The sequence below is a fragment of the Notamacropus eugenii genome, chromosome 5, assembly GCF_028372415.1.
Source record: "Notamacropus eugenii isolate mMacEug1 chromosome 5, mMacEug1.pri_v2, whole genome shotgun sequence".
Taxonomy (NCBI): domain Eukaryota; kingdom Metazoa; phylum Chordata; class Mammalia; order Diprotodontia; family Macropodidae; genus Notamacropus; species Notamacropus eugenii.
Window position 1 is genome coordinate 327,328,677 of NC_092876.1, and position 19,109 is coordinate 327,347,785.

The 19,109-nt window shown below is 37.6% G+C and overlaps 1 long non-coding RNA gene across 1 annotated transcript in view; it reads right to left on the minus strand.

Moving 5' to 3' along the window:
- LOC140506386 (uncharacterized) overlaps positions 1–19,109 on the minus strand; it is a 46,859-nt gene that overhangs the window by 23,594 nt on the left and 4,156 nt on the right. Inside the window, exon 2 of the long non-coding RNA XR_011967908.1 lies at positions 15,356–15,421. This is a non-coding gene — a long non-coding RNA (uncharacterized lncRNA). The remainder of the gene's footprint in view (positions 1–15,355; positions 15,422–19,109) is intronic.

Sequence of the window (19,109 nt, forward strand, 5' to 3'; positions counted from 1 at the left end):
GCCTATCAGAGAGGAGAACATGAAGCAACAGATGGTATGGCAGGAAGTTCAAACTTGGAACAGTAGAAAGGGCTTGCATTGGTCTGAACAAATTGTAGTCTTCCTGTGGCCTTGCTTGGGAACTACCCATTCATTCAGAGGGAATGAACATAAAAATTAATGAAAACTTTCCTGATTTTACAATAAGTGTTGTTCTTTGTTTAAGGTGAGCACTTCTGTCATAGTAGGGAATGTGCCCTCTTCTTGCAAGGACCATAATTAAAGATTCTTCTTTCACTCCGGACTTCAGTTTTGTCATTGGGCTGAGTGTGAGCCTTGCTCTGCATGGGGAGGTGATTCGGGGAGGGACTCTATAACAAAAACAATTAGAAATTAAGAAAGCTGTGTAAACTTGGGCAAATCACTTTAATATTCTGTGCCTCAGGTCTCTCATCTGTAAAGCTAAGAGATTGAATCAGATGATCTCTGATGTCCCTTTCTCTAAGTACAAAACAGATGGACAGATAAAACTCCAGAATAATGAGGGGGTCCTGAAGGAAGGAGACAAAGGATTGTGGGTAACACATAGACTTCGTTTAGGAGGGATGTTTGAACTGGCAAGTTGTAGGGAAGAAGAAAAATTGAGAGATGCAGAATGACCATGTTAGGAAATATAAGCATAGAGAAAAAAAAGAAATCCAAAAAGTAGGGGAAGTACTTCTATTCCCATGCTTTAGCAGAAGCCAATTCCTTTTTACTCATTTAATTAGAGCAAGAGACCACCTGGTGTCATCTTTATACAGGATGTCCCAAATGTCTAATAAAGCTTAAAATTGTACTAAAACTTTGAGATATCCTGTTTAAAATCTTTGAAATAATTGAAATCAATTATGAGACATCTCCCTCAAAAGAAAAAAAAGGATCCATAAAGAAAAGATAACTAGGATTATTCAGTTTAGAGAAGAGAAGGTTAATGTGTGGTTTAATGATATTCTTGAAGTCAAGAGAATGAGCATTTTCAAAGGCTTACTATGTGCCAAGCACTGTGCTATGCATTGAGAATATAAATAAAAGCATAAAGGAAGTCCCTGCCTTAAAGAGTTTGCCTTCTAATGGGAGAAGACAACACACAAAAGGAAGTAGTTGGTAATAGAGGCAGGAAACAAGGAGACATTGTAGAAAAAGTCCACAAAGAGAGTCAGAAGTGCATCCTAAAGAGAAGAAAAAGGATTTTTTCAATCAAGAAATATTGAATGAGCACCTAGTACTAATTAGTGTTAAGTTCTATTGGGGATTACAATGAAATATAAAATACAGTTCTTTTCAAAGGGGATTTAAGATCCAGTCAGAGACACAATAAATGCATGAATGAAAGAGACAAGACAGGAATGGTGCTGTTCAATGGGAAGGGCGTTGTGCTGGCCTCTCAGTCAGGAGACTTGGATTCTAGTTCCAGTTTCTTCCTTAGCTAGTGTTGTACCCTTGGGCAAGTCACTTCTCCTCTACGAAGCTCAGCTTCCTCATATGAAATGACTTTTCATATATAACTTTTAAATGATCTGATTCTATTAAAATATGTCATCAAGAAACATTTGCCTGCCACATGACTAGTACAAGGAGTACTGCATGTTCAAAAACATAGGGAGTTCAGTACAAGGTGGGGAGGCATCCTGGAAGAAGCGGGCCTTAAGCTAGGAAGACTGAAGAATAAGTCAGTTTTGGGGTGGAGCCAAGATGGCGGAGTAGAAAGACGCACATACACATAGCTCCAAACCCACAACCCAAAGAACGGCTAGAGGGGACCAACTCACGGTGAATTCTGCACCCAGAGGCCACGGAATATTGGAGCGAGGGAGATTTCTGTTCCGGAGAGACCTGCAAACCTCTCGCAAAAGGTCCGTTGCACTGCAGACGCGGAGCCCAGCCCAGACCTGCGGCGGCCACGGCTCCGAGAGGTACAGATCCGAGCAGGCTTCAGGGATGGGATCTCCAGCGGCGGCACAAGCCCCCCCACCCACAGGTGACGGGGGTCGGTGAGAGAGTCTCTTTGGCGGGTTGAGAGGGGAGTGGGGTGCCCCCATAATTCAGGCCCCCCTGGGAGATAGAAGCTGAGAGGCGGCTGCAGACAGGGGCTCCCCAAGCGGGCGGGAGCCTGGATCCATTGTGGAAGGTCTGTGCATAAACCCCCTGAGGGAACTGTATCTGAGAGGCGGCCCCGCCCCAACCTGACCACCTGAACTTAATTCTCACACTGAATAGCAGCTCTGCCCCCGCCAAAAGCCCTAAGGCAGGAAGCAGCATTTGAATCTCAGTCCCCAAACGCTGGCTGGGAGGATCAGGAGGTGAGGTGGGTGTGAGGAGAATATTCAGAGGTCAAGCCACTGGCTGGGGAGAATGCCCAGAAAAGGGAAAAGAAATAAAACTATTGAAGGGTACTTTCTTGGAGAAAAGACACTTCCTCCCTTCCTTTCTGATGAGGAAGAACAATGCTTACCATCAGGCAAAGACACAGAAATCAAGGATTCTGTGCCCCAGCCCACCCAATGGGCTCAGGCCATGGAAGAGCTCAAAAAGAATTTTGAAAATCAAGTTAAAGAAGTGGAGGAAAAACTGGGAAGAGAAATGAGAGGGATGAAAGAGAAGCATGAAAAGCAGATCAGCTCCTTGCTAAAGGAGAACCAAAAAAGTGTTGAAGAAATTAACACCTTGAAAACTAGCCTAACTCAATTGGCAAAAGAGGTTCAAAAGGCCAATGAGGAGAAGAATGCTTTCAACAGCAGAATTAGCCAAATGGAAAAGGAGATTCAAAAGCTCACTGAAGAAAATAGATCTTTCAAAACTGGAATGGCACAGATGGACGCTAAGGACTTTATGAGAAAGACAGATATCACAGAACATAGCGAGAAGATTGGAAAAATGGAAGATAATGTGAAATATCTTATTGGAAAAACAACTGACCTGGAAAATAGAATCAGGAGAGACAATGTAAAAATTCTGGGACTACCTGAAAACCATGATCAAAAGAAGAGCCTAGACATCATCTTCCATGAAATTATCAAGGAAAACTGCCCTGAGATTCTAGAACCAGAGGGCAAAATAAATATTCAAGGAATCTGCAGAACACCGCATGAAAGAGATCCAAAAAGAGAAACTCCTAGGAACATTGTGGCCAAATTCCAGAATTCCCAGGTGAAAGAGAAAATATTGCAAGCAGCTAGAAAGAAACAATTCAAGTATTATGGAGATACAATCAGGATAACACAAGACCTAGCAGCTTCTACATTAAGGGATTGAAGGGTATGGAATATCATATTCCAGAAGTCAAAGGAACTAGGACTAAAACCAAGAATCACCTACCCAGCAAAACTGAGTATAATACTTCAGGAGAAAAAATGGTCTTTCAATGAAATAGAGGATTTTCAAATTTTCTTGATGAAAAGACCAGAGCTGAAAAGAAAATTTGACTTTCTAACACAAGAATGAAGAGAACCATGAAAAGGTGAACAGCAAAGAGAAGTCATAAGGGACTTACTAAAGTTGAACTGTTTACATTCCTACATGGAAAGACAATATTTGTAACTCTTGAAACATTTCAGTATCTGGGTACTGGGTGGGAGTACATACACACACATGCACACACGCACACACACATAGAGACAGAGTGCACAGAGTGAATTGAAGAGGATGGGATCATATCTTAAAAAACAAAATGAAATCAAGCAGTGAGAGAGAAATATTGGGAGGAGAAAGGGAGAAGTTGAATGGGGCAAATTATCTCTCATAAAAGAGGCAAGCAAAAGACTTATTAGTGGAGGGATAAAGAGGGGAGGCAAGAGAAAAACATGAGGTCTACTCTCATCACATTCCACTAAAGGAAAGAATAAAATGCACACTCATTTTGATAGGAAAACCTATCTCATAATACAGGAGAGTGGGGGACAGGGGCACAAGCAGGGTGGGGGGGAGGATGGAGGGGAGGGCATGGGGAGGAGAATGCAATACGAGGTTGACACTCGTGGGGAGGGAAAGGATCAAAAGAGAATAGAAGTAATGGGGGACAGGATAGGATGGAGGGAAATATAGTTAGTCCTATACAACACAACTAGTATGGAAATCATTTGCAAAACTAAACAGATTTGGCCTATACTGAATTGCTTGTCTTCCAAGGGGAAGGGGTGGAGAGGGAGGGAGCTAAAGAAGTTGGAACTCAAAGTGTTAGGACCAAATGTAATGTTCTTACCACTGGGTAACAAGAAATACAGGTTAAGGGGTTAAGAAAGCTATCTGGCCCTACAGGACAAAAGAGAAGACGGAGACAAGGGCAGGGAGGGAGGATAGAGGAGAGAGCAGATTGGTCACAGGGGCAACTAGAATGCTTGGGTTTGGGCAGGGGGGAGGGGATAAAAGGGGAGAAAATTTGTAACCCAAAATTTTGTGAAAATAAATGTTAAAAGTTAAATTAAAAAAAAAAAGAATAAGTCAGTTTTCGATAGGCTGAGGAAAGTCCTTCATTATGGGTAAATGGCTATGAGGAGAAATAGTTATATATGTGTAGCATACAAGAAGTAGGAAACCATACAAAGTATTATGTAACAATTGTTTTATGAATGGTACAAACAAATAAGTGCTCGAGGGGTTCAGAGTACCATTTGTAATCCCCTGATCTAGTCCAATGTGTTTACTGTTGATGGTCAGAATTCAGGTTTAGGAGAAATTACTGGATCCTGGCTCACTACTTAAAAAGATGATGAGTGCACACAAAAGCACACAAATCATGTCAGGTAAAGAACATTCTATCTTGCAGATAGATGTCCTGAGTCATTGTGTCTCAAACCATCAAATGGCTGGTTTTTCAATAGGACTAGTTGACAGCACCTAAAATCTCTTTGGGGCTTAGCAGTCTTTCAGGAAGATGAAGACAAGCCTCTGATGCTCAGTGAAAGATGTATTTGGGATTGATTTGTGAAACAGGATCCAAAAGAAAAAGAACAAAAACACACTAACCTGAATCCCATCCATATAACTTTGACTATAGGAAGATTAATGAGGGAATTATAGGATACCTGGTTCAAAATGTCCCGAAATATAAACACCAAAGAGGGAACAGAATTACATTTATGTCACAAGTTCTAGCAGTGGGAGGGAGGCGTGTTTGTCTCCTCAGGAGAAATGGATACTGATTCACCAGCTCTCTCATTCTTGCCAACTGAACCACCAGGGCAAATTGACACATGATTGGGATTGTAATAGTCAGGTTTATCTCCTGGATATAAATGCAACCCAAGAAAACAGTCATGTCTTTAAACTGATGAGAAGAAGCAATCAGTTGATATGACATGACTTCATTTGATTTAGGGAAGAAATGTGTGTGATTAAAAGACAGGCTGCTAGAAAGGTTAAAGAAAAGAATAATAAGAAAAATAGAGCAGACACCAAAGAAATACTAGGACTGAGTTCCTTTCTGCCTCTCTAAAAAATATCCATCTTTCATGGCATAGAGGGACAGACTCATAGACTTAGAGCTGGAAAGGATGCCAGAGGTCATTTAGTCCAGCCCCCTTATTTTATCCAAGAAGAAACCGAGGCCAAGATCACATCACTAATTATTGGCAGTGTCAAGATAGGAACCCAGGTCCTCAAACCCCATATTCAGAGCTTTTTCCATTAAGTCACATGGATGCCACAAACGTTCCCTAAGTTTCCAAGTTTGCACTTTTTGTCCATACCAAACTTTCTACCCAGTAGACTATAGGTCCCTTGAGGTACTCGTATCCCCAATACTTAACACAGTGTCTATCATATAATTGGGGTTTAATAACTGCTTCTTTACTGATCTGTTGATTTCAACACTTTTCCCAATATATGCCCCCAGAGTGGAGACTTGAGCAGAGAAAAGATGTTTAAGAAATCCTTGATGAATCATATTTCTAACGTCTTAAATCATGTAAACTGAGTATTTCTTTAATGTGATTTTTCCATTAAAGAAAGTCAAGAACAAATGTTTGCTCTCCTTTGGCTGTTGAAGGTAAGGGCTACATTCAGATGGATTAATTGGTGCTTTCATGGTGCTTGACTGAGAAGAAAATTATTACACATTTCTCTTTATTTAATACTCTCTCCATGCATTATACCCACATTGTGCCCACACATGAATTAAATAAGAACATGGTTGTGCAAGACAACCAGATGAATGATAAGTGGTTTCAACCTTTGAGTGAACTGAAAGAAAAAGGTAATTGATCTTGTCAGAAATCCTCAGTATGTTCACTGAAGTAGTACAGATACAATTTAGAGGTTTGTGCACATGGTGCCTCATTTGAATGTTTGAATATTAATGAGCTGACAGAAGAAGGAAGGCTTGTTCAAATTTCTCTTCCAACTTGTCTGACCTTTCTATGTGAGCTTTTACTTCAGAACATGATTGAACAAACAACACCAGCTTTGTTGCAACAGCTGTCCATTTTCTTGTAAAATTAAGTTTGCTGAAGATGCCATGAATTACTCAGGGATTAAAGCCATGTTATTTCTCAGAGTATAATTTCAGGCATGTATCTGAACACACAAAAAGAGAAATGTCACTATTTTTGTAAGGTTACAAATTAAAATGACCCCCTAGGTTACGGACTTACCATGCCAGAGTCAATACAATCAAACAAAAGTGCTTTATATGAACATAAGCAAATGGAAGAAAAGTAAGTGGAAGAGGACTGGACTTTTCTTGTGGCTTGATCTGTCTGGTGTCTAAACAGTTTCTTATGTCTGCTCATTTCACTAACTCAAAGAAGTCTTAGGGAGCAGGGCTAGAGCCAGAATCTAGACTAGTTTCTACATCTATAAAATGGATGTGATAATATCTGTATTACCCACATAAAGTAGTTGTGAGGAAGACACTATTATAGACTAGATAACATTGTGTATACATACATACATGATATATATATACATACATGCATGATATCTGATATGCTTATATGTGTATATAAGTGGTATGATTGTAAACTCCCATGTGACACTTATGCATGTGTGAGTAAATTCCCACATGTGACAACAGATACATTTGTAGCATTGGTTTGAAATATCAGCTCATCTGTGTTATCATATTGGTTAACATCCAGTCAAGGGGCTCAGATTAACTCAAGGTACAACATCTGAGGTACCCACTTGGTGATGCTTTACTTGAACTACCAGGTCAGACCTCTTTCAATTAATCCTCACACTTAACACCAAGACATATCTTGCCTGCCTAGATCCCTGCAAATGTACACTGTGACCTCTCATGTTCTCTCGTCTCAAAAGTGGCATTTTGACCCATTGCTGTCTTGAATCTCAATTTAAAGGATGAAGTGAAATATCAAATCACAGATTACAAATATATTTTGGCCCTATTCCCTAACCCTTTGGGATAATTTACTATCAGAGATCTTTTCTCCTAACACACATTCAGTATATGATTCCACAGTTTATTGCACATAAAACAAAAGAAAAAGGAAAGTAGACAAAATACTTTTCTACTCTGTTAAAGATAACTATCACTATCTCTTTCTGTTGAGTCTGGGCTTCTCGACCTTCGGAGCAGATAAGAAAATCTTCCTGAGCACAAATAACTGCTGCTTGTAAAAAAAAAAAAAAAAAAAAAAAAAGAGGGGGAAGGGTGTGTTCATTCACCTGGCTCAGACTCATGAATTAATGGAAATTAGGCAAGATAATGTGTTCACTTCACTCACCAGTCCCCTCAAAGACAAGATTCATAGTAATTCACTGTGTGAATTATTTTAGCTTTTCTCATCTCTCAAGTAGAAATCTGAATGATAGGAAAAGTAAAACACAAATATAAAGAGCATTTTTTTATGCTCCTATTCTAAGGAGAGATTAGCATGACCTCAAGGCAACCCAACTCCCAGTGTCCCTTCTTTCAGAGAAGTTAAGGGCCATCTCCTTTCCAGTGACAGTGTCTCTAAAGTTCTACTAAGTTTTCTCTGAATTATTAGAGACCATTATAAAGATTCAAAGAGGTAGCAAAATAAAGTAGAATTCCCATAGCCAGATATTGGTGATAACGGCCTATAGTTTTAAATTTTTTCCCTCCTTGATTTGGTTAGAGTAGACTATGTTTGTCTAAAAGAAGGTACTTCTCTTTTTTGTAAACAATTTGTGTGGCGTATGAGTTATTTTTTAAAAATATTTTATAAAATTAATTTGTAAATCTATATGAACCATGGTTGTTGTTTTTATTTTCATGTAAGGGTTTATGTCTCATTCAATATATCCTTCTGTCATCAGATTGCTTAAGGTTCCTTATTTCTTGTTTTGTTAATTTATGTATTCAATTTTTTATTGTAAATATTCACTCATTTTATGTGGGTTGTCTGTTTTGTTAACCTGTAATTGGACATAGTTTCTGAGATTTTCCCTTATTTCCTCTCTATTGTTATGAATTTCTTCTCATTTTAACTGGTAATTTGTTTTTCTTTCTTTTTTCAGTCAAATTTTAAAAATCTCTTTCATCATCTGTTTCAAAATGATTCTTTGTTTTGCTTAGTTTTTCCCTTTTTTCATTGCTTAGTCTTTTTTTCTTCAGTTGCATATCTGATTTTCAAATTTTCTACTTTTGTGCCTTTTAAGGTGATTATTATTTTTAAGTTTTTTTAGTGGAGCATTTAATTCATTTAATTTTTTTAATTCTGATATTGTATATGTATGTATGTTATTATATTTTTTCTCTAAGCTTTAACTGTATCCCATAAGTTTCAACATTTAGTCTTATTGTTATCATTTACTTCAACAAATTACGTAGCACTTCCATAATTTTTTCCTTCACTCATTATTTAGAACAGGTGTGCACAGCCAACCATTCCCCCACCCCAGGCTGCTTGGGGCATGCCAAAAGATTTTGGTTGGGCAGTGGAAAATGTAGGGGAAAACATCCTCTACATTTGTCACACATTGCCTGAAATTCTAACATCATTTAGTCTCTACGCCTGTCTTCTTTGTTCATATTTTCTTAATGGTTGTGATTTTTATTGTACTATACTCTGTAAAAAGTATTTAATATTTCTGACTCTGTGCATTTATGCATCAATGTTAAAGGGGCTATACAAGATAGAAAAATAGGTATGTTCCTTAAAATCCTTTTCGATAATTTCTAGAGGTCAGTGACAACAAGTTGATCTAATATTTTGTTCTGCTCCTTAGTTTCTTTCTTGTTTATCTATCCACATATTTGTCTAAGTCTGAAAGAAGAACATTGAAGTCTCTAATGATTATCGGCTGATTACATAGGTCTTTTAGAACTTTGAAGAATATTTATATACTTAGTTGCTATGGTAGTTGGTGTTTATATTTAATAACTGCTTTTTTTTTTCATTATCTATAGTGCTGGTAGAGGCAGGGCTAATTCCAATACTCTTTTAGCTCAGGTTCAATGTTCAGATGAGATGAGGCACTCTTGAACTATTAACAAAAGGAGTTTTACTTTTCCCTAACATAGGAAGGGTATGAAATAAGGATACAGGGAAACTTAGCCTCTCTGGACTCAGCCTCCCTCCTCACCTTATGAGAAGGGGTCATCAGGGCAGGGCATGACTTCCATGGTCTTCAGAAGTTCACTAAGTGAGAGTTGCCTCCATGTGAGTGATTTTTTTTTTGCCCTTTGGTGACCTGGAAGTTGCCAAGGAAGGCAAGAGCAAATCAAATCCCAGAAATAGCTCTGTTGCCTTTTAGGGAAAACTAATCCTTGTTACAGGAAGGAAGAAGAAGAGCTGGGTTCAAAGTATTAGTGGTGATGGTGGGAGAGGTCCATGCCTCCCCCATGTTGCGGGGAAATACTGATAATCGGTAATATTATAAGATCCCTTCAGCATAAATGTAGTTTCCATATTTGTCTTTCTTGGACTTATATTTTTACTGTTCTGTTGGAAATCAAGTTTACCTCTCTTGTTTTCATTTTTTTTATTTCAGTGGAAGCTTAATGAATGATATTCCAATCCTTCATTTTAACTCTGAATGAATTTTTGTTTCAAGTGGGATTCTTATATATGACAAATTCTTGACTTTTACTTTCTAATCCATCTGCTACCCTCTATTGTTTGGTGGGTATTTTTATCTCATTAGCTGTCAAATTGATGTTCCTAAAGCCTGTCTGACCAAATTTTCCTGCTCAAAAAATTTCATATTGTATTTAGTTAGGATAAAAATTCAAACTCTTCTGTTTGAAATTTAAAGCCCTTCATAGTCTGGCTCCAGTAAGTTTTCCCTTCCTGGTTTCAGATGAAATTCCCTCATATACTCTATGTTTTAGTAAAATTGGCCTCCTTGCTATTTCATCTGTGTAACATCTCATTGCCTGCCTCCATGTTTTTGTACTGGCCCTATACCTAAAATACCCTTCCTTCTCATCTCCACCTGTTGGAATCCCTAGTGACATTCAAGGTTTGCCTTGACTTCTTCCTCCTTGTGAGATCTCTCTGTTCTTTCAGAAATTATATTTACTTTGTGTATATTTCCAATTTACTTATTTATCTCCAGTTGTTTCCTTCAAGTAGGACATAAGTCCCACAAGGGCAGGGAAGAGATTGTTTTCATTTTCATCCTTCTGTCCCTCTCCACTCCTCCCCAACTCACACCACGATGTCTGGCTTAGAGGAACTTAATAAATCCTTATTGAATCGAACAGTCATGATCTTAAGTATTTTTTCTTTCTTTCATAAAGTCCTGTCATAATATTTAGGGAAGGAGGAAGACAAAGAAAGGAAAAAGAAATAGATGAAAAGACAGAAGATAATGTTACTTAATGTTAAGTATCTATAATTTGTTCTGCTTAGAATAATAATCTGGTTCTGGTCTCCTCCCCTGCCTTTCCCATTCTAGCTCCAAATAACTTGGTCTTCACTCACTTCCCTCCCTTTCATTTGTTTTGTTTGAGGCAATTCCTTTTCCAACTCTGCTTTCCAATTCAGACATTCTGTTGGTCCCTTCCTACTTTATCCCAGGCCTCTACTCACTTTATTTTTATTCCTATCCCTCTTATGATAAAGAACTGCTGCTAGGTAGACAAGGTCCAGAGTATTGTACAACTGTCTTCTTTATCAGCCTCTCTGCTCTGGACCCAGGCACTCAGTCTGTACTTGGTGCAATCCTGGGGGGAGGTTTGGTCTCTGGTGGGTTTTTTTTTGGGGGGGGGGGAAGTGAGAGGGAAGGGAGTTGTATAAAGGACTAGGATTCCCATTCTCACACTCTTCAGTTCATTATCCTCCATTCCACAGCCTGAGGAAATAGTTTACTTATATCTTAGTTTATGTCTCACGTTCAGGGTTTCCCCCAAAAGGGAGGAGAAGAAAGATACTCAGTATACAATGTGAATAAGGTATTTTTGGAGGGTTATATTATTCCTATATACAATATGCTACATGTACAACATTCACAACTGTATATTTCACAAGATTAAACTTAAAGCAGGATTGAGTAATTTAATTTATAACTACTATCACATTCTGACTCATTAGAACATAAAGCAGTTGCAGTACAGATAATTAGGCATTTTACAGTTCACCTTGGTTCTACATTGTCTCAACAACTTCTAGCAGATGTTTTCTGGTAAAACAATCAGGTTTGGATGAATCCTTTTGTCAGTGACCATTAAGAATGCTGGAATTGTTGGTGGGGTCTTTTCTCCTGTAATCTTTCAACTTCAACCTGATGGGACCCAGGATGTGTAGCCCTCTCACACTCAAAGTTCCCTGCAAGCCTGGACACATCCATTTAGTATAGATGCCTATTTACCTATCATCAGAAGAGAATAAAAACTGAAGAGGCAGCCCAAACCCAAGCTCAGGCTTTCCTGAACAGCTTATGTGCTTTAGACATAATATGCACATGGCTATATGATGTCTTGGGTGGAGAACAGGGCAAGCCCCTCTTCCCCCCAAACCTCGTTCTAAGAAACTATGTCATAATAGTTCTAACATGATTGATAACTAGAAAGAAAAAGAGAGCTGGGGGAGGGGGGGTTGTTCTCCTTTAAACATTCACTTTGGAATCAGCTCTTCTAGATCTGAATGTCTTAAGGGGACTCTTCATCATCTCAAAGTACAAGCTCTTTAATCCTGTTTCACACAAGGATGGGAGCAAGCCTCAAATATCTCATGTGGTCAACCAGGAACATCTACTCCAAGCATATTCAATTTCAGTACGCTAGTACTAATACTGCTTTTTAAATCTTTCTTTGTTCAGTTCAAATAAGAACATCCATTTCCATGTTTATATGGAAATTTCAACCTCAAGAAACATATCCTTTCCTATCCCCTACCTCCACCCTTCTCTTCTAGAGTATTTTTACTAGTATCTAAGCCCAAAGAATTTTTTTTTGTCCTTGTTCCCAAATGATACTTTAAAAAAGATGGATATTCCAAGAAACCAGTGGTCTGGTCTTGCCCTTTCAGTATGTAAGCATTAGATCCATTACCTAGCTTTTCAGATTTGTTTACCTTTCTTAAGTTACTTTTGTTCACCGTATTTCCATTCTGAGGATTCTGCCATGATTCCGGGTTTTCTCAAAAGAGATTTTTTGTAATTAATTAATTGTATTAAAAATACATCCCTTGATTCTCTTCTCTTCTCCCTCCACATACACAATAATTATGTTTAACTTTAAAGAATAATTTAGTCTTGGATAAAACCTTTTTTTCTCTACTTTTAGATACAATGTATTCCAGTCTTTTCTTTGGTTTTTGTTTACTAAGAGTAGTGCTGCCCTATTTGGTCTGGAGTTCCTGTATCTGTTATGTAATCTTCTAAAGAATTCCTGTTCCTTGAAATAGTTTCTCTTTGACTTAGAAATCTGGAGCTTCTAACATTTCTATTAAGTTAAACCTGTAATTACTCCTTGGTGCTGGTTTATGGATTCTTTACTTTGCCATTTGAATCTAATACTTCTGGGTTTAGGTTGTGGTTTTTTAATGACTTCATAAAATATGGCATTTAAGGGGTTTTTTTTATTGTTTCATTGTCTTTTTCTTAGATGCTAATGACTTTCAAATTGTGTCCCTGGCTCCTTTAAATTCTGACATCTCATTCAATTGTTTTTGTAAAGACTGCCATATTTTATTTTGCTGTTTTTGATTTTTCACTAATAATATTTTTTTATTTTTGTAAATTTACATATAAATATATAATTTATATGTTTTGAAAAATAAAAATGTTTTAGCTTTATATCCTCTATTTTCTTTTCTAAGTTGTCTACTGCTGCTTTAGGGCCTATTTTATCACCTACCATGACTAACTATTGATCCATAACATAGATGTAAAATGACACCATCATCACCATCATCACTAAAATTTATGTAGTGCTGTAAGGATTGCAAAATACTTGACAAATCTTGTCGAATTTCATCCTCACACAACTGTATATGTAGGGTACTGAACAAAAGCCCCAACTAAATGTTAATTTGTTTCACTGAACCTAATACATACTTTAAAGTCTAGAGGCTGTCTCAGGATAATTAAAACTTAAGTCAGAAATTGAGGTCATGAACAAATGTTTTATATTATTTTTTAACATTGTATCCCTTGAGCTCTGAAGGCCCCTATTCAATGAACTATATAGTTATCTCCATAGAGAGGTGAGTCTGGCTTCTTGGAAATTCACACATAAATACTTTTTAAAGGCAATCTAACCTAAATCCATGAGAACAACATGCAAAGTCAGCCCTGGAGTAAGTGAATTGTCTTTTTCTTTTTGCTTTGCCTCTCTCTGTTTGTTCCATCAACCAACCACAACGCTCAGATATCCCCAAGCATATAACTGGGAGCAGAATTAATAGATAAAACCTCACTTCCCCACCAAGCACTGCCCTAAGAAATAAGCAGTGAAAACTGGTCAAACATCACTGACACCTTTCAGAGACAGGCCTTTTCTTATATAAATGAGAAAGCTTAGAATCCATATTTTGTTGCACCCTCATTGACTGATGTGATCTTGTTCTTGGCTGTCCAGATGGCAGCTTACCTAAAGTCAGAAATGTGAAGATTCAGAGCTTCTTCCATATTCAACCTCCTTTAGGCCCTCATTGCTTCATTATAAAGAACACCCTTCAATAAATCTCATTAGGATATGGAAGTTCTGTGCATGAGTTATATCTTGTCTTTCTCAGTAAGGTGTAGGGTTAATGGAATATAAGATTTTCCTTTTCCATTAATAGGCTTATGTGACCAAATGTGTTGGTCTAAAGGTACACAGGCATTTCAATCACAGATATCTTGCTGCTTTGAACTCCGGCCCATTTCACAACTGTAACACATTCTGAGTCACAAAGAGCCCTAACACAGAGTCAATCAGGTTCTGATCCATGGAGATTTTCATGCCTTTCCAATTAAGTGTTGGTTTTTCAAGCTTCTCGTGCTAAGCTAATCAGATACTGAGTCTTTGTTTGAACACCACATATATTATATTGCTTGGAGGGAGAGGAACTGGCAGAGAAAGGAACTTGCCTAGGGGACTTGATTGCAGGGAGGCTGGACAGAAAGAATGCTTAAGATGTCGATGCTCCCTGGATTGGTGATATGTACAAATATTTGTGTGACTTTATTAAAGTTTTGCCTTCTAATATCTCAATAGTGATATTCCCAGTTATTGTTTGGTCATGAATGGAGAGTTTATTATATTTTGTTGTTCAGCCTTGGAAATATATATGTATATTCTTCATAGAAGCTGCTATGAATATTGAATTGGCATTACATAAAGCCACTCATCATCATCAACAACAACAAAATCCAGTCATTTAGAGAAGCATTTGCGGTCAAATGTAGAAAATAAAATGTGGGGAAGAACCTAATCAACTTTTCACACACAAAACAAACTGTTGTTGTGGTGGTGGTCTTTTAGTTGTATGTGTTGCATAATCATTCTCTTTTCTGAAGTTTTCTGCACACATTAATCTTTCTGTTTTAGAAGATTTTTTTTCCTACTCATTTCTTCAGTCTCTGCTTATAGGACATTTCTTTTTGATTGTTTTTTTTCCCTGCCCCTCTTTTTGCTATTCTTTTACCTTATCTGGGACATTTCTTACTATTTTGAGGTGACAAAAAGAATCTGGTTTGCACATAACTCATTCAGCCATCCTTCTGAAAATTCCCTTCAATCATTAGGAGATTCCAGTAATCTCACTAAAGTATTTCACCAGAGGGTTCACTGTGCACTCTGTTTTATGTTTAATTTAACCTCCTTCACTAAAATGGGTGGCTAATAGTGACTAGTTCCCTTGGATAGTAAAGACTCTGTAGCTTCAGTCATAGGACAGCTAGATGACTAAGTGGATAGAACACTGTGCTTAGAATAAGAAAACTCATATTCATGAGTTCAAAACCAGTCTTACATACTTACTTAGTTGTGTGACCCTGGACAAACCACTTCACTCTGTTTCCCTCAGTTCTTCATCTGTAAAATGAGCTGTAAAAGAAAAATGACAAACTACTCCAATATCTTTGCCAAGAAAACTCCACATGGAGTCACAAAGCATCAGACATGACTGAAGAACTACATATAATTCAGCCTTACTGATTAGGCATAAAATAGATTATCACAATCAATCCATTTTATAAGAAAGGATTTCCTTTATATATTGTGCTTCTGACCATCAGCAAGTCAAAGGAAATAGCCAATCCCAGGGGTTCTGTCATAGTAATTTGATAAAGGGGAATTTCAATCCAAATTTACTGTTAATAGTAGTAAAATAATAGTATTAGAGGATGGCATGGGAAGTTTATCTTATATTTGTTTATTTTTCTCTAGATCTTTTGGGATTCATGATGACAAGAAATATGAGACTCTCATGGCCAGGTAACTCTCCCTCCATTTGAGCCCCTTCTGTTAGCCTGGGACAAACCATAGAGTACATTCAGAATAGCTGGAATAGTTATATTTATTGTAAGTTTAGGGCTCATATTAGTCAGATTTAGTTGTGATCTCCCCAGGATAGGTTCCAGGTTGACCTTACTTGACTCTGGGATCCAGATAACTAGTTTTGAAAGGATAATTAGATTCTAGACCCAATACATTCACTAAGGCCTAGTCCAGAACTACCCAGTGTTGACAATGAAACAAGATTAGACAAGATCCAGTCTCACACAATACATGTGAACCTGAAGAGTTAAGAAGGGTCATTCACTAGGCTATTAACAGAACTATGGTAGAATTACGGAACATAGGCCAAGTGACTGTCATTTATTATGCATGAGCCCAGGAAGCATGGAGCACAGCCCAACATGGCAGGGATAGGACCCTGAACAGACTTCAGGGAGCCACTGACAGCACCAGTTCCCAGATTGCTCAACCCACAAACAGCTTCAAAGATCTGTGGGAGGGCTTTTTCACCCAGGAGAGAGGCGCGTGGTCTGGACTCCTGGCAGCAGTGGCAGTTCCATTATTAGAGCCCCATGCTTGAATTTCAGCCCTGAGTGACAGCCCTGGGAGACCTCCACCTAAAGCCCCTGGGGTAAGTGAGCAGCTGATCTGAATCTCAGCCCTAAGCTTGGCCCTGACAAAGGACTCAAAAGTCAAGTAACTGTCTGGGAAAATGCACAAAAAGGGAAAAAGAATAAGACAATAAAGATTACTTTCTTGATGAGCAGGTATTTTCTTCCATCCTTTCAGATTAGGAGGAACAATTTAGGTCTTCAAAGGAAGACCTAAAAGTCAGAGCTTCTGCATGCAAAACCTCCAAAATAAATATTCAGTAGTCTCAGGCCATGGAAGAGCTCAAAAAGGATTTTGAGAATCAAGTAAGAGAGGTGAAGGAAAAATTGGGAAGAGAAATGAGAGTGATGCAAGAAAACCATGAAAAGCAAGTCTATAGCTTGCTAAAGGAGACCCTAAAAAATGCTGAAGAAATTAACACTTTAAAAAATAGACTAATTCAAATGGCAAAAGAGGCTCAAAAAGTCAATGAGGAGAAGAATGCTTTAAAGAGCAGAATTAGCCAAATGGAAAAGGAGATTCAAAAGAACACCGAAGAAAATAATTCTTTAAAATTAGAATGGAGCACATGGAAGCTAATGACTTTATGAGAAACCAAGAAATTACAAAACAAAACCAAAAGAATGAGAAAACAGAAAATAATGTAAAATATCTCATTGGAAAAACAATTGACCTGGAAAATAGATCCAGGAGAGACAATTTAAAAATTATGGGTCTACCTGGGAGCCATGATCAAAAAAAGAGCCTAGACATCATCTTTCATGAAATTATCAAGGAAAACTGCCCTGAGATTCTAGAACCAGAATAAATATTGAAATAAATATTGAAAGAATCCACAGATCACCTCCTGAAAGAGATACAAAAAGAGAAACTACTAGGAACATTGTGGCCAAATTCCAGAGTTACCAAGTCAAGGAGATAATATTGCAAGCAGCCAGAAAGAAACAATTCAAATATTGTGGAAATACAATCAGGATAACACAAGATCTGGCAGCTTCTACATTAAGGGATCAAAGGACTTGGAATACAACATTCCAGAAGTCAAAGGAACTAGGATTAAGACCAAGAATTACCTACCCAGCAAAACTGAGTATAATACTTCAGGGGAAAAAGTGATCATTCAATGATATAGAGAACTTTCAAGCATTCTTGATGAAAAGACCAGACCTGAAAAGAAAATTTGACTTTCAAATACAAGAATGAAGAGAAGCATGAAAAGGTAAACAGGAAAGAAAAATCATAAAGGACTTTCTAAAGTTGAACTGTTTACATTCCTACATGGAAAGATAATATTTGTAACTTTTGAGACTTTTCTCAGTATTTGGGTAGGTAGAGGTATTATACACACACGCGCGCATAAATATATATATATGTGCACATATACGTATACATATATACATATATATGTGTATATATGTATATATGTGTGTGTGTATGTATATATATATAAACAGAGAGCACAGAGTGAGTTAATTAAGAGGGGAACATATCTAAAAAAATAAAACTAATAGGTGAGAGGGGAACATATTGAGAGAAAGGGAGAAATGGAATGAGGCAAATTATTTCTCATAAAAGAGGCAAGAATAAGCTTATTCAATGGAGGAGAAAAGGGAGGAGGTAAGAGGGGAAAAGCTTAAGGAGGGAATAATATGGTCACTCAATTTGGTATGAAAATCTGTATTACACTACAGGAACGTAGGGGAGAAAGGGACAAGTGGGGTAAGGAGATGATAGAAGGTAGGGCAAATGGGAGAAGGGAGTAATTAGAAGTAAACATTTATGGGGTGGCAAGGTCAAAAGAGAGAATAGAATTAATGGGGGGCAGGATAGGAGGGAGGGAAATAGAGTTAGTCTTTCACAACATGACTATTATGGAAGTCTTTTGCAAAACTACACTTATATAGCCTATATTGAATTGCTTGCCTTCTCAGTGGGGATGGGTAGGGAAGGAGGAAGGGAGAGAAGTTGGAGTTCAAAGTATTAGGAAGAAATGTTGAGAAATATTTTTGCATACAACTGGGAAATAAGAAATACAGGCAATGGGGTATAGAAATCTATCTTGCCCTACAAGAAAAGAGAAGAGATGGGGATAAGGGAAAGGAGGGCATATGGAGGGAAAGGGATAAACGGAATGCAAGACATTATGGAGTGGGGGAGGGGAGAGATGGGGAGAAAATTTGGAACTCAAAATTTTGTGGAAAAGAATGTTGAAAACTAAAAATTAATAAACATTTAAATTTTTTTAAAAAATATTTATTAAGCACTTGTTATGTTCCAAGCATTGAACTATATTCTCAAGATATAAAAAGAAAAGTACTGATTAAAAAAAACCACACATATAAAAAAAATGTAAAATACATGCAGCATAAATACTTAGTAGTTTGGGGGAGACACTAGCATCCAGGAAGATCAGAAAGAGTGTCATGTAGGAAGTGGTGCTGAGCTATGACTTGGAAAGAGCTATCTTTCCTTAGAGGAAGGAGGAAAGGGATTTGCAAGTAATAACAAAAGCACAGAGATAGGAGATGAAATGTAATTAGCCCAGAAAAGTAGGCTCAAGCTAAATTATAAAGGACTTTAAATCTCAAACAAAGGAGTTTGTATTTTATCCTCAAGGCAATAGCAAATCATTGGAGCTTTTTTCTTTCTCTTTCAAGGGATA